A 20,695-nucleotide genomic window follows, 5' to 3' on the forward strand; every position below is an offset into this window, starting at 1 on the left:
CAAGTGTTTCTGATGAAGCATCGACAGCAAGGCTCTTTCGGCAAGAATCCACTTTTCTCAAACCCTTTTTATTCTTCTTGCTAACGCGTCCACATTGAAACTGTCTGCCTGAAACTGTGGTTGCCCCCGTTGCATCCACCGTTAGGATAGCGCCAGGACTGGCTAATCAGCGGATCTTATATGCACTCTGAGAGAGGCGGGGAAGCCGGGCCGGAAGCGCCTTCCGAGAAGAAGACAGGTAGACCCCCCTCTCCTAGCCTGACGTCAGGCAGCCACTAGACGCAGCGCGGCCGCCGTGCTGTTCGGAACGACCCGTGGTGCGCGTGCGCCTATATAAACGGCCGGCCCATGGCCGAGGAGCCCCCAGCATGGTGCAGCCCCTGAAGCGCGCCGGTCCACCGCTCCTGTTCGGTAAGCGCGCCGGCGGCGGAGCTCGCTTGAGCCCCGCTCCACCGAGCTCCGCCACGTTCGTCGCGGGCTCCGTCTGTGCATGCATTGTTTCTAACCGTGGCTTTAGAGATATATTGCACTTGTTTGTGATAAAAGAACGGCACGTCGGCTGGATTCCGAGTGCGTAGCTATCGCGGCCAGTGGTGAAACACCCTGAATCCCAGCTTTGTGCGTTAGTCGGACATTTCATCAGCGTGAATTTACTTGACAGCGCTGAAAAAGTGGCTTCCCAAGGAGTAGTATTTCTTACTCCGTGGGATATGCTCAGCTTGGATGCACCCCTCGCTGACATCAGTGGCTTTTCTTAACTGGTCGAACGCCCCGGACACTCCTTCACGAGACAGTTAAGCTGGTGAAAACTTCCGTAAAAAAAAAAGATTTTCTGGCGCGTTAAGGCTGGCTGTTTACGAACGGGGAATTCCTGCGCGGGCAGCCCCTCTTATTGCCTTGGGGGATTTTCCCGGAAGGAGGCATTCTTTCCGGCTTTAGTGACCAGCGCGCGACGCGTCGTCGGGGGTGTGCCCGCCGCCGGGTCTGTGAACCCGACCGGATGCTCCGCCTTTCCGCCGCTCCGTCCATTGAAATGCACGGGAATGCACCTTCCGAAAAGGGCGCGCATTCCGGCGAAAGACGCGTGGCTCCTTTTGTTCGCCAGAACAATGCGCACATTGCCGGCGGCCGAGCCAACAATTGCGCCCTCTTGCGCAGCCTTGAATATATTTGAGAGAACTTTTTGCCAATGCACATCGCTTTGTTTCCGCCGCAATTGTGCGCGAAAGGGCGGCTGCTCCCAGCCGCAGAGGTGGGCATTTTTCGGCACGCAGCTGTTCTTTGCGCGGAAATGAAACTGTCGGCATGGATCGGCCCGTTAAGTCCCCGCGCGTCTACAAGGTTCGAAACAGGAAAAACCTTCTTCGGGTTTACCCCGGATGGCGCGACCTTGCGCCCAAAGGGGAGCGTAGTTGCGATTATCAGCGGTATTTCCTACCGCGGAGAAAACCGGCTGCATTCAGTCAGGATGCCATTTTGAAGGGGCCACAGTCAAAAACGCTTTTCCGCTACATGTGTCTTGCGTACATTAAAGAGAGAGCGTTCTCTCACCGCACGAAACACTGCTATGTGGTTTTTAAAATTCGTCTTAAGCGCCTATTGTTTCTGCGGCCGCTTCAAACCTGAATGCTGCCAACAAAAAGAGTCGTCAGTCCTCTCGAATTGCGAAGGGGATAAATAAGCAACAACATTACGTGCCTCTTGGTCCTCATTGTTCGATCGCGAGTATTTTCTTGTTTGTATTTCAATCGGAACCAGTAATGGCTCTGGTTGTAATAATATACAGCGCTCAGACGCTTTCAAAAGTACTCCAGATGATTATTTACTGACGTGTCAGAGTTCAACAAAAGGTAGATTATCTCATCGATAAAAAATCTTCGGCTTAGAGCTAAAGTGCATTTGAAGGCTCTCAATATTAGGGGCAATCCCTCGTTTCAAATTTTCAGAATCGGCGTCCTGGTATTAAAAGGCAGTTTTTCAAGCTCTTCAAACAGGCTATACATGAAATATGGACGCTGATCGTGCGTTGTATGATGCAGAACGCGATTCCTCTACTGATACCATGTGCAGGGATGTTATTTTAGAAATTTGCATTGGGGAAATGTAGAAGGGTCCGAGTGAGTCTGCGTTGGGAAAAAAATCTCACAGGCTCCACACTCTTAAGGAATACTTACAGGTGCACTTTTTCTTTTGAAAAATATTTTTGTGGTGTTACTGGTACAGAATGTAGTGAACAAATGTTTTGCACAAGTAGTTTGAATTGTTCAATTATTTTATTGCTCGTAATGGAAGACCAAATGATTATCGTATTTCTTCCAATGCACTCATTACCCGGAAAGTATAGCACAACATTCGAAATTAAAGAGTTAATTCAGAAATTGAGAACCAATTTTTTAACATACGCTAACAGTTGATGCAAGAAGAAAACTGCCAGAGCGAAAATGTCAATTTTATGCAAACAACTCTGTGTGAGCAAAATAAAACGAAATTCCACCAATGAAGCATACGCCTTCTGTGGGAGACACTAATTTGTTTTTTATTCTAGCTCTCTAGGCGCTCCCGACCGGCAGCAAAATTGTATTTTTTCTCCAAATAAAAAAAGTGAAATAAACGATTTAAATGAACTTAAGTCCTTCTTAATAAATCAGGAGATATCATTGCTTAAATTTTAGTCCACTCTTCCGGCCGCCACTTCGCGTAGCAAATATCTACACTTGAAATAAATACATTTAAAAGCCATACTTAGAAATTTTATCATTTTCGACGCTTTTGGCAGCCAGCATGTCAGATTTGAGCAGGAAAAATTACCCTTGGGGGAAAAAATAATAAACGCCTTTAAAAAATTTAACTGCCTTAGGCTAGCTTAACGAATCAAAAAATTTTCAAAAAGCTTTGATTTTTTGTATGCGACAAATCATCCTTTATTTAATTTTAGTCCCTTAGTGCGCCTAGTCGGAATCCGCGGGAAGCGCTTTAAGGGGTCCAACATTCAAAAAATCATTTCTCGGATATAAGAAATTTTTACCTTTCAAAGCTTTCCGCACTGGTTAAGCAGGACGTTAGATTTTTTAAATGCGGTTATTTCACATTTTTGGTTCGGACACAATTCGTAGATTCCAAACCAACGTGTGCCTGTGGGAAGCGAATAACGAACTAAATTATTAAAAAAATAATATCTCGTACTTCAAAATAGTAGTCCTTCGAAACTTCCTTTGTCTCTTATACAGGGCGTATATTTCTTGCAGGTATTTATTTTACATGTTTGCTTGGGTGACCAAAAGTAGTATTATCTTTTTCCTTTTTTTTTTTTTTTTTTTTTTTTTTGCTGGCCGAAACCAACGTTTTGCCCAAGATACCTTACTCTGTATTTTTTCCGCGTGAGCGTGTGGGTTATTTTTTACCGAAAATATATTTTGTTGCTGTTTCATGAATGTTAGCCTATGTAAAAAAAACTGCCTCTCTGCGTTCCTCGAAGGTAAAGCTTACAATGCTCTAATTTTACGTATTTTCTATGTGTTGCAATTTGCGTTGTGTGAAAGAGTTAGAAATAATCTGTGATGTGACTATCTCGGCAATCCATTGGTTTTCCCTTACGATCATGAAATAATTCAAAATCTTTTTTACTGCATTCGTATTGCAAAACAGAAGTGCCAAGACAAGAAAGTATGTTTCAAAAGAAGCACGCTGGTACGTCCCGTGTTTAAGTGTAGGCAACCTGTCAGATTTTTGTCAAACAAAGCTTGGATGGTTGAAAAATGGCCCATCAACTACCCTTCATAATGTGCGATAATAAAAATGAAATCAGAAAGTAGACTTATGTAATTTGCCGTCTCGTAATAGCACCCTAATAGGCCTATACGTACAATCTGCTCAGCAGAGCGTGGTCGTGGAAAGAAAAATCTCTATTGGAAAGCATGCATTGAATGTGACGTTCTGATCTGAGCGTCGTTCTACATACTTGGAGTACCACCGGCCCCGGCCGGTGAAACTATACGCAGTCCGTGAGGGGCGAACATTATTTTCTGTAATTCCGTGCGGTCTTGATTTGCGCATCCAGACCACTTGTTTTCGCGTGCTCGTGTTTACGACCCGTTGCTCTATCGTGTCTCGCTGATTTCGGGCGATACGAGCCGTTCCCGGCGCTATCAAGACATGTGAGCGTTCCCCAAGCTCGACGTGTGTTTCAGACTGCTCTGTAGAGGTGGACCAAGTATGTCGCCCGAAGAGTTGTGAACGCGGAGGAGGTTAGCTAACCTAGAACCCCTCGGGTTGCCACCAAGAAACCGTGCATATTGCATCATCCGTCGTGGGCTATGCGAGCTGTAGCGATGGTAACTTATTTTCGAACAGGCAAGGTAATTGGCTGCCAAGACGACGGCTTCGCTCCTGTATCACCTTGCGTCGAGCAAGCGGAGGAATGTCCTAACCAACAGGACTTGATGTGAACCCCCTTAATGAGCGACATCGTGCAAGGCGCAAAAGCACACTCATTGAAGGGAGTGAGCAGATGAGAACTATTTACTGGACGCTGTACATGATTTACCGCCACTTCTTTCTGGAACCATAACGATTTTGGCGGATAAATAACAACTTCCACCCATGCATTCGCTCCTCTGCGCATGCAAAGATAGGGCATCTCCAAGGTGATATCTCCTTTGAGATTCATTTATTGTTGTTCAGCGGGTGAGAGAGATTTTATTGATAGCACGAGATGTCTACGTTGTGGTGGCATGCTGCTCGTGACGGGGCCAATTAAGAAGGATGGATTAGAACTAAGTCAACCCGCAGCCGCCCGTATCATTTTCGCGATGAGGGTCGGCGTATGATAAATTGGCCATGAAACCATTTTAAATTGCATTGACATGCTGCATTTCCCTCTTAGGGTACGCAGTTTCGTAAAATCCTTCCTCGAAAAGACAACATTTGCGATGCGGTTCAATGGCGGATCATTTTTCTCTGTTCGCGGTGTAGCCCAGGGAAAAACCGCACTGGCTGCATTCCCCTTGTCCCTGAAGTCAACTTTTTCATCTATGCTGATCATATTACGGTGTGGAGTGACATGTTTACTCAAGCGGCAGCCTTACTCTCAGCCTTGGATATTACTGCCCATTATGTTAAATCTGTCGCCCTAGAGCTTTCCACGAGCAAAACTATGTTCACGTCGGTTGTCAACCGCTGGGGTAAACTTGCTGCGGCGCCGATCCATCTGCACCTATCTGGAATCCCCCTTCACAAAAGTCAGACATTGAAAAGTTTTATTTATTTATTTATTTAGAACATACTGCAGGCCTACAGTAGGCCCAAGCAGGAGGGGCGAATACAGAATATATGCAAAAAGAACAGGATTAGCAAAATTGAGAAATGTTAAATACAAGTTGTAACACAAAATACAACAATAAATACAAGGCTCAGATGCAAAATACAAAAAGTAAACGTAGAAATAAATGGCTCTCAAATTAAATGCTGTGAAGAAAACATTGAGTCAAAAGAATCAGCTCTGGTTAAAAGATCTGGCGGACGCCTGTTCCACTCCTCAATGGTGCGTGGAAAAAATGAGTATTTAAAGGCGTTAATCCTAGCACTGTAGGGGGTTAATGATTGTGCATGATGATTTCGTGTTTGGCGCGTAGTGTTAGGTTTAAGGAAGGGGTCTGCATTCATAGACAGTTTATGGTTTTTTAGTAAGAAAAGTAGTCTCAGTCTTTGAATTTTCCGGCGCAGCTGTTATGTTTCAATACCGTGAGTTCTCATGAGGGTCGTTGGTGAGTCAGTTACACGATACTTTGAAAAAATAAAACGGACGGCTTTGCGTTGAATCATTTCAAGGAACTCGATGTTACGTTTAGTGTAGGGATCCCAGACGGTGCACGCATATTCTAGTGATGGCCTTATTATTGAAAAGTAGGTTAATTTTTTAAGTTCAGGTGGGGCAAGTTTTAGTTTATGTCTAAGAGTTTACGAAAGGCTGAGGAGCATATGTTTGATACATGTTTATTCCAGCTAAGGTTTTTCGTTATTGTAACTCCTAGATACTTGTACTCGCTGACTTCGGTCAGAAGGTGACATGAAATATTGTAAGGAAATGAGAAGGAAGCCTTTTTGTTAGTTATCTTCATGTATACTGTTTTCTCTAAATTTAGCTTTATGCCCCATTTATTATACCATGTATGTATGTTCTGAAGATTGGAGTTTAGTAAAACTTGATCATCTTGGCAAGTGATTTGGTGAAATAAAACGCAGTCATCTGCAAATAATCTAATTTGAACATGGGTAGTTAGAACGTTAGTAATGTCATTGATATATATCAAAAAGAGGAGAGGTCCGACGACGCTTCCCTGTGGGACGCCTGAAGTGACCGGCAGGTGGTTTGAATAGCAATCATCAATACAAACAAATTGTGTGCGGTGAGAAAGGTATGAGGAAATCTAACGAATTATGAAATTAGGAAGACCAATAAGTTCAAGTTTGTAAATTAGTTTGGCATGAGAAATAACATCAAAGGCTTTGCTGAAGTCTAAAAAAAATAACATCCATTTGACCAGCGCTATTTAGTACACTTGCAAAAGTATGAATGACAGAAGTTAGCTGAGTGACAGTGGAAAAGCCTTTTCGAAACTCGTGCTGATGGGGGGTAAGCTCCTTGTTATCGTTTAGAAATGTAGTTATGTAGTTAGCTATGATATGCTCAGCAAGTTTGCAACATGTGGAAGTTATTGATATGGGACGATAATTAGCAATCAAGGCAGGATCACCCTTTTTCAGCACGGGCACAATCCGCGCTTTCCTCCAGTCCGAAGGAGTGTTTCCTGTTTCAAATGATTTGCGGAAAATAACAACCAGGAACTCTGTGATTGCTTCTGCATAACGGCGCAAAAAAATTTTTGGTATCCCGTCAGGTCCAGCGGACGCTTTAGTTTTGAGGTTGAGTAGCATGGAGAATACGCGAGATGAAGAAACTATGTCGGGGGTCGAGTTGGGAGACATGGTACTGGGTTGAATAAATAAACCATGATGGGAAAACACACTCTGAAAATACTTATTGAATGCCTCAGAGATTTGCGATTTATCAGCAAGCTGCACACCTTGACATGAAATGCGCGTAATTGTTTTTTTTTTCTTTTTCGATAAAAATTTCCAGAACTTATGTGGTGAGTCACGAAGGAAATTTGGCAGGCTATACTGAAAGTAATTTTGTTTAGCCTGCCGCAAAGCGCTGGTGAAGTTAGCCTGATGTATTTTAACTATGTTTCGACAGGCGCCCCCACGCTTCAGTCGTTTGATTTTTCTTTTCAAATGTATTATTTCTCGCGTGATCCAAGGAGCTTTTTAAACACGTTTTCTTTGTTCTATTAGGAATGTAGTTATCAATGCAGTACGTACAGATTTCTTTAAATTTATTCCAGAGTTCATCAACATTAGTTCCTCAAAACATGTCAAGGCGTAAGCTGAAGTAATCTAACACACTTTCATCATTAGTTCTGGAGAAGTTTTTCACGGAAATGATTTTTGCTGGTTCACTATCGAAATTTTGTTGAATGGGACAAATAAAAACCACCATGCAGTGATCAGATAACCCAGTTTCAACTGAAACAGTAAAACGTTCTGTTTCTTGGCTGAGAAAGACGAGGTCGAGAATAAATGCAGCTTCACCGTGTATGCGCGTTGGGTGCTACTCCCTGTTGCAAATTATGAATCAGCATAATATCACACATTTATGAAGCATTTATGTCATTGTTTGTACTAGGGAAGGGACTATTCCAGTCAATATTTGGGAGATTAAAATCACCGACAAGGTATATTTTATCACGGCGAAATTTAGACATGTGACCGGCCAGATCACATAAATATTGAGGTGGTGAATCAGGTGGTCTGTATACAGCAAAAAGCACAAACGACAGTTTTAAAGTCACACTTTCATGGTTAGCTATTTGCTGCAACGTGTGTGCCTCTGTGTTTTGATTCACCAGGACCGCAACTCCCCCTCCACGTGTTGCTCTATCACGGCGAAAAACTTGATAAGAGCGGGGGAAAACAGTTTCATCATCAATATCATCTCGCAGCCAAGTCTGGGTTATAACTACAGCGTCTGGATTGTGAATCGACAAGATTGCCTCCAAAGGCTCCGATTTATTTACAACACTACGTGCATTAATATTAAGTAAGCGAAATTCCTTAACACGAGGTTGTGAAAGTCGGTCTTTGCTTTGATAACTGTTTTTATCACCGAGTTGAACTCTGCTGTTATCGCTGTCATCCCAGGTGTAAAGCATTTTTTCGATTCGCAGCTTGCCATTTATCAAGGTAACTTTTTTTCCCTTCATCCCTTTCTGTTTTTGCGCTGTCCCACAGTAATTTACGCTTCCCAAGTGTGTTTCGTGAATAATCGTTCTGTATTGAAATATTACTGCCTTTTAGTTTATTGCAGCTTTTAAAGAGTTCTTGCTTTTCGTTATAGTCCTGGAAGAACAAAATTACAGGGCGGTTTGTTGCCTTTTTGCCCAGCCTGTGTATTCTGCCCACAGAACTGCAAGATACTTTAAGCTTTTCTGCAAAAACTTCAGTTAGAACCTTCTTTTTCATGTCAGCCTCAGATTCCCCGGGTTCCTCTTTTACTCCAAAAACAATAAGGTTTGAGCGGCGGCTCCTGTCTTCTAAATCAGTTATTTTCGCCTGGAGTTCATGTATTGTTTGCTCTAGAGTGTCAATCCTGTTTGTCTGCTCTTCCAAGGCTGCAAACCTTAGTCTCATATCATTCACGAGTGTTTCCATATTGCTCTGTTGCTCTCTCAAAGCAGTCATTTCAGTGGCTAGGCCTTTTTGCCCTTCAAGTAATTCTTTCAGCATTTCATTAGTATCCGGACCGGGATTAGTTTCAACGTCTCCACATAGGAGCAGTTTGCACATACAAAAAGCATTGTAGGCAATTTCAACGAACTGCTGTGGGCACGGCAGGACCAGAAGACAGCGGCAATCACTTTTAACCGAACAGTAATCGGCACTAACCTGCACAAGGCAGAAGAGAAACTTGGGAGACCACATGCCTACGCTGGTTCCGCCGCACCCACTGAAGACACATTCCTGTTGACGTTATTTTAAAGGCGATTCGGACAAGGTCACGTGGTGGCTAGGTGGCGTTCCAGGCTTGATGTCACGCGGGAATGGACAATCAAAAAGAAGAGGCTCCAAAGGTGACGGTGCAGCCAGAAAACACGTGTCGATTGCTGATCCATTTACTGCAGTCGTTGATGCGGCAGAACTGGGTAAAAAAAACCTGCACAAGGCAGAAGAGAAGCTTGTGAGACCACATGCCTACGCTGGTTCCGCCGCACCCAAATTCTCGGATTGTCGATTCATCAGTCGAGAACTGGAACCGGCCGGCTTATGCTAAAAAGAAGGCGATTCAGACCTTCGGCCTAAGCAGATGTATTGCTACTGAATCCGGTGGCGCTCGCTCTCACATCGCACGACATTTGGTGACAGGGGTTCTGCAGCCACGCCTCATTTATCAAGCACAGTTTCAGCACTTGACAAAAGCTCAATAGGATCGTCTGAAAGCAGTAAATAGAGAGGCTATGAGAACCATCCCTTGTCTCCCCCGCATCACAACGTTCGTGGCATTACAAGATAATTGATCAACACATTAGATGAACAGCTGCGCCGTGATGCTCGTAGCCTTAAGGCGACCGTTTTGCACTCACCGCGAGCCTATGCTACATCTCACACCATATTATCGCCGGTTCTTCCCCCATGGAATTTTGTTCAGCTGAGCGAAAACAAGCCTACTGACCTTCATAGACCAACGACATCCTTATGCGGCATCATCCCTTCGTTAAAGGATCGCAGATCAAGACACCAAGCTGCCCCAAGGCTCAATAACTGCATATGTAGATGCCAGCACTGACGGATGTGAAACGACCACTGCAATTCATTGTCCTTGTAAGCCGGTGCTTAATAGCACATCCAGATATCGATTTGCAGAACCTACTTCTTTTTCTGTGCTCCATAATAACCTTACTAGCTACAGCCAAAATTGTAATACGCACCAACGCCCTTCAAGCAACACGTCTGCTCCGACGCGTCAGTCGCAGCCCAGAAATCGTCTGGCGGCTCGCATCTCGCCAACCGTTCGAGTGGGTCCCACGTGACTTACTCAGTTCGCAAACCTCTGCATATTCTGCAACCCGCCAGGCGACCCTTATCAATGACAGACTTCCCCAGTATGGATGGTGCCAACCTGCTTCTCACAAGAAAGGAGCACCTCCGCCGCCGCACACGTGCTCCCACCGTGTGCGGTAACCCTCCCCAGTGGTCTTACCCGCGCAGACGATGTTGCGCTACGAAGGATCTAGATCGGGGTTGCCCTCACACCTACTGTAACACGAACATGGCCTCAATACCGACATCTATATCAGGGTCCAGGATGTCCTGTCTGCAAATCCCAAAATAATGAGGCAGATATTCACTTGTTGTGGGTTTGCCTTGCACTGAAGCCGACGAGAAATCGGCACCTGACGGCAGTGGGCCTTTCGCCGAACAACCCATCTTCGTACGTTCCATGGGAGCAAGGGCCTTATCATCGTTCCCTCTTGAACTTTATTAGAACAGCCTACTTTTTCTCTTTCATTTAATAGCTCTTTTAATTTCCGTTTTACATATTCCTTTATGCCCTGAGCAATAAACAATGTTACTAAAAAAAGAAAGAAATAAGTCACACACATATGAGTTTCAAAACGTGTCTATGAATTCGGTGTCCTTAAGAAAAGTTAGTAGGGTGCAGCCGAGGACACGCCGTACGTGTTCAAGATGCAGGGTTGCAACGTAATGTACTGCGATTTGCTATAAACGCATCAGCATATCAAGTGTTCTAAATCTTCATATACATCACAGATTGATGCTGGATATGCCGATTTTATCAAGGAGGTAATTGCTACACATTCAAGCGAATTCAGTGCCGGCAATTACGGTGCCTTCATAAGTCGGGTCTGTTTGATGCAAACGTCGGTATACGGATCACGCCAGAGAGCTCTGCGACCACCAAGATTCGGCAGACATCTCAGCACTGGAGATTTTATTCCCTCGTCCCAGTTCGGCAAGCAATATGACCGAGAGAGCACCGTTTGAACTCATGTTAACAAGCCCCGTCGTATTCCAGTCTTGATGTCCGTATTAAAGTAGTTGAAACAATATTGACGCGTCATCGCGCGTTTTTAGAGCGCAGCTCTTTGGCGCCCGTTCCTGGGTTTCGCGTCGGCGTCGGCGTCGTCGGCCTCGTAACCCGTTCCGCGCCCTTTTCATCCCTCCAGTTCGAGCCGGCGCTTCGGAAACCGGAACCTCGCAGGAAGAGGCTGGTACACTCAGGGGTGAACAATGGGGGCAGGAGCGCGCGCAGCAACCGAAGAACACGAGGAAAAGAAATAAGGGGGGGGGGGGGGGGTCACCGGAGGCAGCGCTAGCAGCGACCTGACGCCGCTATCGAGTCAAGACGACATGCTGCGTAGAACACCGTCGCCGTCATGCAGAAAGAGGAGGGGCTCCCCCCCTTTTCATGCGTGGCGGTGAGGGTGCTTTGCGGTTGCCGAAACACCGCGGCTCGCTATCAGCGGATCACGGTGCGTGCATCCCGCTCTCACTCGCTTCACTCACTAGCGGTGTCAGCGGCATCAGTCAGTGGCTGCTATCTGTTCGTTGCGCAACATTCCTATGGGCCCACGCGCTGCCTCCCGCAACCTCCCGATAACTCAATTGCTCTCTTCATTTCTCCGACCTCAAAGCTTCTTTCATGACAGCCAAGAACTGTAAGTGGAGTGTCTGTCTGTAATTGTCTGCCTGTAAAAGCTATCCGTAATTGTACATACGTGTCTTGCTCGAAATCTTTGCCTCAATTTATCGAAAAGGTGAAACCGCTGATGAGCTGCGCTCAAATTTCGCATTACGGAGTAACGTAATCGTGGGCAATTTTTTTCACGTTCGCTCCCATTCGCGCTTAGGTACATGTAACAGAATATGTTGGCTACTGCTCAAGCCTGGAATTGTTAACATAGTGCAGTGCTGCATAGTTTTGTGGCACTTACTTTACCAAATCATCGGTCCAGATTGCGAAGGCGGATATGATGAGCGTGATGTGTAAGATTTAATTAATTAAACATGGTGTTCCAAGCGCATGCTGCATACAGTGCTTGTTGAGAGCCGTATTTGTAAATATTTTTGTCTTAAAGCACATAAGCTTTACGAAGCGTAGGATTTCTGGAAAGCTCTAAACGCCTGGCGGTGCTTCCGAGTTCGATCCCAGGACGAAATTTTATTTAACTGCGAAGTTTCTGAGAAAGGTGTAGAGCTTCGCTTTGTAGCCGCGTTTGAGTGAATGTCAATGAGTAATTACTGCCTTATTACAAATCTACTACGTCTTCAAGGTTTCCCTTAAATTTTCGACCAAACGCCTGTTTTATGGCGTTTCATCTATTTACGTGTGTACACGCTATGAAAGTTGTCATCGCCGTGATAAAATCTATCATCGCGGTTGATCGCGTGGGAGATACTTTTAAGTGGGGTGCTTAATTAAGTATCGCCTTAAATTAGAAGCAAAACAATATTCCGTTGTCGGGCCCCGCTCGCATCGCGCATTCATTAGATATATGTATATCTTAATTCGCCCTGAACTATCGAGCCTGTCTGTCTCGCAACCCGGAAGTCCTGGGTTCGACTTCCGTCCCCACTCGAAGTTGCCAGAATTTTCATTTCCGCTCAATATCTTCCCTTTGCTTACTGAACTTCCTTGAAAAATGTAACGTCATTCTTAACATTTCAACCTGTTTCCGAGTGCTTGATCGTTGCGTTAACGGCCAACGCACTTTAATGGCGGCATATGGAATGAGCTGCAGGTTCAACACTGTAGCCTACTTTGAAAATGCTGCACATGAAAATTCACTCTTTTCAGCAATCAATCTGTGCCGTTGTGAGGGAAAAAGGGTTCTTGCACCTTACAGATATTCCGCTATAAGACCCGTTTCTGGTTAAAAATTGTGCTATTAGATATTTTTCGCAGTCTGAAGCTTCATCTAAAGAAATGATGTGGAAGATATGTAGTATTCTATGCCTGAGCTTTTCTGCGCAGTAAGGAATTTCATTCAAGACGCTGGCCTTTCAAAACAGGGTTATCAAGCAACAGTTTTTCATAGCTGTGAGCATTTATTTCTCATCCATTTTCGTCACTTATAATGAGCGCCATTTCATCCAAAAAAGAGGAATCTGCCTCAGCGCCACTTTTAAGTGATCTATGACTGACAATCGTATTCAAACGTCCCTTTACAACGCAAGCGTGCAAAAAGATTTTGGATATTGAGCCCTCGTGGTAATCAATGTTACTGATCGACGCTTGTGATATAGGTATTGCTGTTAATAACGTTTTTGAAACATTTTTGGCAGCGTGTTCGGCATGAAGCTAACTCACCCCGCATGACCACATCCGCTTAATTGATGTGTGCTGGAACTGCAAACCAAGGTCGAAGAAGCAAATTCTTAACTGTACCATTCCAAGCTTGTGAAAAGAGATATAGCAAAACATTGCCTCCGCTATATGTTCTTGCCAAGTCGTGCGAGCGTCAATGCCCAACGAAGGCGAATGGTGGTGGCCCTCTGGGGTGGAAAGCCAGCTAAAAGCTAGAAACCGCAACTTCGCAGCAGTGACCTGTCGTTGTGCCCTACTAGCATCACACCGTCTCAAGAAGGTCGACGACAAGTGCGTGTTGTATTTTCAGCATCGGTAAAGCTGGGACTCATGTGAAGCCTAGTAAATGATGCCAAAAAGAGGCCATGTGCAAATTAAAACACACCAAACCTCTAGTTAATTGTGAGGTTGCTGTGGTGTACAACATCCCCCTCGCCTGTGGCAAGCGGTACATTGGACAGAAGGGACGCTCGAGCAGCTTATTATTGTTAGCTGGCGGAGGTGACCACATTCGCCGGTGCTCACCCAAGGCATTTTTGAAAAGTACAGGTGCGATGCGCAACGATAAAGACTCAATTTTATAGATTTCAGTATAAATAATGAATAAGAGAACTGCGTCAGCAGCCCTTGTGTGCCGCTACGGAAAAGAAAAAATATATTATTTCAAAACAAATGTGTTGGGTCAGCCAGGTAGGTGCGCCGGTGTGGTGAAGGTGAGAGGCATGGTATCGTTTCTGACATCTGGGGCCCAATTACGTACCGCTCACAATTTCACTGACACATTTGTGAGCCTGACGTGAAATTGACGTTGTTATGACGTGACCATCAGACGTCAATCGTGACGGATTACAAAATCGTCCATTTAGCAGTGACTTTTAGCATGACTCCGCCTCTGAAGCGCCCGTTCAGTGGTCGAGGCTGTTGCTACACTAGCCACGACTGTGGCCGAGCTCGACAAAGGACGTTTTGTGAAACTGTGCAATAAATAAAGTGAACAAAGTTTTATGTTTGCAAGGAACTATTTTTAAAACCCAATAACATCAAGCAAAACTAGAAGCGTTCTTAGTTCTCCAAATAAATCTGCCAGGGCACGCTGACGACATCAAAGCGTGCACATGGCGGCTTGCAAAGAAACAGCTGATTCCCCGGCTACTTGCTGCATTTCAAGCGTCGTCTAAAATCGAGGTCCTGTGTGGATGTCTTTAGTAGCCGAAAACAATCTAATTGAAGGCAGTGGAGGCCACGGGCGTGCAGTGATAGATAGATAGATAGATAAGATTACATTACATTACATTACATTACATTACATTGATAGATAGATAGATAGATAGATAGATAGATAGATAGATAGATAGATAGATAGATAGATAGATAGATAGATAGATAGATAGATAGATAGATAGATAGATAGATAGATAGATAGATAGATAGATAGATAGATAGATAGATAGATAGATAGATAGATAGATAGATAGATAGATAGATAGATAGATAGATAGATAGATAGATAGATAGATAGATAGATAGATAGATAGATAGATAGATAGATAGATAGATAGATAGATAGATAGATAGATAGATAGATAGATAGATAGATAGATAGATAGATAGATAGATAGATAGATAGATAGATAGATAGATAGATAGATAGATAGATAGATAGATAGATAGATAGATAGATAGATAGATAGATAGATAGATAGATAGATAGATAGATAGATAGATAGATAGATAGATAGATAGATAGATAGATAGATAGATAGATAGATAGATAGATAGATAGATAGATAGATAGATAGATAGATAGATAGATAGATAGATAGATAGATAGATAGATAGATAGATAGATAGATAGATAGACGGATAGACGGATAGATAGATGGATAGATGGATAGATATGCAGCGGTGGCGTAGCGGTAGAACATCCGCCTCGCATGCAAAAGGACCGGGGCTCAAATCCCGGTGCCGCGCAATTATCCACCGGATGAAAAAAAAAAGAAAAAAAAATCCGCGTGTCGATGGAATTGCATAAACAGGTTTGGGGTCCGACCTGATTTCGGTGAACACCTCCGGCAACGCACTCCCTCACCAGAACAGGAGTTGGCCACCCTGGTGCAGTAATTGGCCGCAACCTCCTATGATAAGCTCCATAAAACCCCGGCCCTCAGTCACCAGCGGCTGCGGAACAACTGACCACGGCGGCGGTCAGACCTGTGACGCAGCAGGGGGTGCTAAGAAAGCCTGGCTCCGCTGGACAGGCCGCCATTGGAAACTGACCCTGGCAACATTTAATGCTAGAACCATAGCTAGGGAAGCTAGCTTAGCAGTGCTGTTAGAGGAACTAGAGGGCATGAAATGGGATGTCATAGGGCTTAGTGAGGTTAGGAGGCCGAATGAGGCATATACTGCACTGAAGGATGGGCATGTACTGTGTTATCGAGGCTTACCAGAGAGGCGACAACTAGGAGTAGGTTTCCTTGTCAATAAGTATATAGCGGGTAATATAGGTGAATTCTATAGTATTAATGAGAGGGTTGCAGGCATCGTAATTAGGCCTAATAAGCGGTATAAACTGAAGGTTGTACAGGCCTATGCACCTACATGTAATTATGATGACCAGGCAGTTGAAAGCTTCTATAAAGATGTAGAATCGGCAATGCGAAAAGTAAAGACGCAGTATACTGTACTAATGGGCGATTTCAATGCCAAGGTAGGGAAAAAACAGGCAGTGGACAAGACAGTAGGTGACTATGGCATTGGTTCTAGGAATAGGAGGGGGGAGTTACTAGTTGAGTTTGCAGAGCGCGATACCTTACGAATCATGAATACCTTCTTCAGCAAACGGAAGAACCGCAAATGGACATGGAAAAGTCCTAACGGGGACACTAACAATGAAATTGACTTCATAATGTGTTCAACCCCCGCCATTGTGCAAGATGTAGAGGTAATCGGGAAAGTGCGATGCAGTGACCACAGGATGGTGAGGTCCCGAATTAGCCTAAATCTGAAGAAGGAACGCAACAGATTAGTAAGAAAGAATCCCATCAACGAATTAGCAGTGAGGGGGAGGGCAGAAGAGTTCAGGATCTCGATACAGAATAGGTTTTCAGCTCTAACCGAGGATGGCGAGATTACCCTAGAGGCAAGGAATAATAATTTCAGAGATATCATTACTGAGTGCGCGGTAGAAGTAGGCGGTAGGATAGTTAGAGAGGATACCGGCAAGCTGTCTAAGGAGACGAAAGATTTGATTAAGAAACGCCAGAGTATGAAAGCTTCCAATCCAACAGACCAGATCGAATTGGCCGAGATATCAAAGCTAATCAATAAGCGCAAGGTGGCCGATATAAGGAAGTATAACATGGAGAAAATTGAGCATGCTATAAAGAACGGGGTAAGCCTTAAAGCGGTAAATACAAAATTGGGCATAGGGAAAAACCAGATGTATGCGATAAGGGTCAAGGCGGGCAACGTCATCACGGATGGGAGCGGAGCCAGGAATGGGAGCAGTTACGGATAAGGGTGGATGGAAAATAACTCAGTAATCTGCGATTTGCTGATAACATTGCCTTGCTAAGTAACTCAGGAGATTAACCGCAAATAATGATTGGTGACCTAGACAGGAAATGTAGAAAGGTGGGCTTGAAAATCAATATGCAGAAGACTAAGGTAATGTTCAACAGCCTCGGGAAGGAACAGCAGTGTACGTTAGGTGGCGAAGCACTGGAAGTCAAAGTAGCCGAGGAATTCTATACAGATCTCTACAGTAGCCAAAGTAGTCAGGACCGTAATGAGATTGGCGGTACGGAAAAACAGTCAGAAGTTCCACCAGTGAAGAAGGACGAGGTAAAGAAAACATTAGAATCTATGAAAAAAGGGAAAGCGGGGGGGGGGGGGGGGGATATCGTGCTAGAAAAACTGGTTACCCTGTAAACCATGGAAGAACGCAAACATTATCCTCATCCATAAAAAAGGGGATGCTAAGGACATTAAAAATTACAGACCAATCAGCTTACTGTCTTTTACGTACGAGGTATTTACTGAGGTAATCGCTTATAGAATCAGGACAACCTTCAACTGCAGTCAAACAAAGGATCGAGCAGGGTTTCGGAAATGGTACTCTACTATCTATCATATCCATACCATCAACCAGATGATGGAAAAATGTTCGGAATATAACCAGCCCTTATACATAGCATTCATTGATTACGAAAAAGCATTTGACTCAGTAGAAACCTCGACATTGCGAAATCAGGGGGTAGACGAGCCATACGTGAAAGTGGTGGAAGATATATTGCCTCGAAACCTTCAAAACAGTATTTGTTGTTTTTTTACAGCCACCGGCATACAGGCTTATCACTCTGATTCTGGACCGCGTATCAGTTCCGTAATCTTTGTTTGTTAATGCTCGATGTCGCGAGTCACACCTTTATCAGTTTGGTTGTAGCGCAAGATGCACCGAGATCTGTCTCGAAGGTTCCGGCCACTTGGGTGTCTTTCCACAATGTTCCAACCCGTGCTGGTAGCTGTTTGCGACGTTATCTAGATTGTTCTGTGCAGCCTTTAAATTGAGCGTTGCCGAGTGTGACGAGCATTCTTTGTTCGACGATCGACGAGCACGTTTGTTTCTATCGCCGCCGCCAAGTTGCTTAGTTCTTTTGCGGGCGCAAGTCAGCCCAAATAAACAGTTTCTTTAGTGCAATCATCGACCCTTCAATTGTGTCGTCGACCTCGTCACCACTACGTGACAATATATAGATAGTTCTGCATAAAAAAAGTAACAAAATTCCCATAAAGAAATGTGTTAGGCAAGGAGACACGATTACCCCAGTACTATTCACAGCTTGCTTAGAAGAAGTATTCAGAGATTTTGAATGAAAGCAGTTAGGGATAAGGGTAGATGGAGAATACCTCAGTAATCTGCGATTTGCTGATGACATTGCCTTGCCAAGTAACTCAGGAGATTAACTGCAAAGAATGATTGGTTACCTAGACAGGAAATGTAGAAAGGTAGGCTTGAAAATCAATATGCAGAAGACTAAGGTAACGTTCAACAGCCTTGGGAAGGAACAGCAGTTTACGTTAGGTGGCGAAGCACTGGACGTAGTAGGCGAATATGTCTACTCGACTATGAAAATGAAATAACAAGAAGAATAAGATAATAAGAGCGCATTTGGCAAGCACTCGCAGATTATGACTAGCAGCTTACCGGTATCGCTCAAGAGGAAAGTATACTACAGTTGCATTTTACCTGTACTCACCTATGAAGCTGAAACATGGATGCTAACCAAGAGGGTTCTGCTTAAGTCGAGGACAACGCAGAGGGCTATGGAACGAAAAATGATAGGGGTAACATTAAGAGATAGGAAGCGTGCAGAGCGGGTCATAAAAATGCTCAAGTTACTGACATTGTAGTGGAAATCAAGAAGAAATGGGCATGGGCAGGACATGTTGTCGAAGAGAGGATAACCGATAGTCGCTTAGGGTAACAAACTGGATTCCAAGGGAAGGAAAGCGTAGCGGGGGCGGCAAAAAGTTAGGTGGGCGGATGAGGTTACGAAGTTCGCAGGGGTCAAGTGGATGCAGCTAGCACAGAACCGGGTTAATTGGAGAAATATGGAAGAGGCCTTCGCCCTGCAGTGGGTATAGTCAGGCTTATGATGATGACGAAGTCTACTCACTTTTGCGGTTTTCACAACGTTGATCCCCTTGCCTTGCAACTTGTTTGAGTGTCGCCCCACGGCACCCTGACGACAATCAGCCCGATGGCTTCCGCTACCGGTGCACGCACTTGCTGACCGACGGCGGTGGGATGCCAACGATATTACGATCCCAACAGAAGTTGAAAGCCTCCGGTAGCGAAACCACGCGGCGCTCATGCCACCGCAGTGACGGCGCATTTGCCAGCAAGCCTCCGTTCATCGGCGAGTTTGTCAGCAATCGTCGCAGGGCTACTCCTCCTTCAGCAGGTTCCCCAGTTTAACAGCGCGGATGGCTCACCCGGCAAGTCAAACGAGTCTTGTGCGCCTTCCTTCGCCGCAGATCACGTCGACGGCACTGCCTCAGTTTGCATTTCTCGAGGCAAACAAACAGCCGCCATTTTCGATCATGAATTTTTTGAGCGGTTTGAGACTATTACGTTTCGTCCACAGTTTCAGTCACAATTCAGCGCGTGTGCAACGTCGTCACTTTAGTCGTGTTCATGAAGTAAAACGCACTTACCGGTGAGCCGGTAGTGACGCGAATTCAACATGTCTGTCGATCAGGGCAGACCAATAGGAGCAGGGCATTGTGACCGATTTGTGACTGTGAGCGATACGTAATTCGGCCCCTTTGTACCATCTTTGCCAAATGTAACCGAGCTGCCCCGCTGGCCGGCAGAACGACGGAGCAAGCTCAGGGCTGAGCTGCGGCGCTACCATCGGCCGTCGATGGCCGCTGCTTTCCGGCAGCGAGTGCAAGCTGGCTTACGTAAGTATGCTCCCTCGCTCTCGTTCTTGGGATGATAAAAATTCGCCGTGGCTTAGCTCAACTAGGCCAGGATATACGTCGCGAAATCATGTGTGCCTTGCTCTGGGTTGCCTACTCCCCTCCAATCCAGAGTAATATAATGAAATCCAGTCTAATATAATCCAATACAAACCAATCCAGTCCAATCAAGTACACTTAATTGCAGTCACTCGCAGTTGACTTGGACGCTAAACGTGCCCGTCTCGCAGCGGCATAGGAGCCTTGCGCTGCCCAGGAGGCGCCGCGAAAGCGCCCCGTAGGCGTCTGCTGGGTAGTACAAATCCCCGGCGTCTGCATTCGAATGCATGAAGTTAGTATGAATCCAGCGCTTTAATTTCTATTATATATGAATTACAACGAATTTAAGGCACTGAAAATTCATCTAGGGCTGTAACGACGTAAAAAAAGGCAATATATAATCCAACGTCAGGCATCATACGTCATGCAGCAATTGGAGGCGAAGTCTAGGCGCGCTGCCAGCCGATTATAGCCAGGCGAGAGTCGCGCGAATTCGTAGAGCTCTACGGAAGCTTTACACGCAGCTGAGCTGAAGCAAGTGAATACACGAAACCGCAACACGGATATAGGCAGCGTAAACAACCCCTCTGAGGCACAAAAAGTCATTTCGATGGGCACCTTGAGCCGGCAGTGCATAGGCCGTTGGGGTTTGCGTTCAATGCATGCATGTGATTTTGTAAGTTGATCCTAAGCTGGTTTTTGCTTTTTACGCACCGTTTAGCT

General features: G+C 45.0%; 1 protein-coding gene across 3 annotated transcripts in view; it reads left to right on the top strand.

Annotated features, from left to right (window-relative positions):
- The first annotated feature begins 287 nt into the window (after nucleotides 1-287).
- Nucleotides 288-20,695, top strand: part of LOC146206981 (uncharacterized) — a 93,010-nt gene continuing 72,602 nt past the window's right edge. For 2 of the 3 annotated variants that reach the window (XM_084590416.1, XM_084590487.1), the window contains exon 1: nucleotides 288-411. The gene's annotated coding sequence lies outside the window, so the exon portion shown is untranslated. Of the gene's footprint in view, nucleotides 412-19,783; nucleotides 19,916-20,695 lie in introns of those variants that run through there. The other variant, XM_084590334.1, reaches the window with a different exon arrangement.

The sequence above is a fragment of the Amblyomma maculatum genome, chromosome 1 (assembly GCF_055883805.1).
Source record: "Amblyomma maculatum isolate TAMU_Amacu chromosome 1, ASM5588380v1, whole genome shotgun sequence".
NCBI lineage: Eukaryota > Metazoa > Arthropoda > Arachnida > Ixodida > Ixodidae > Amblyomma > Amblyomma maculatum.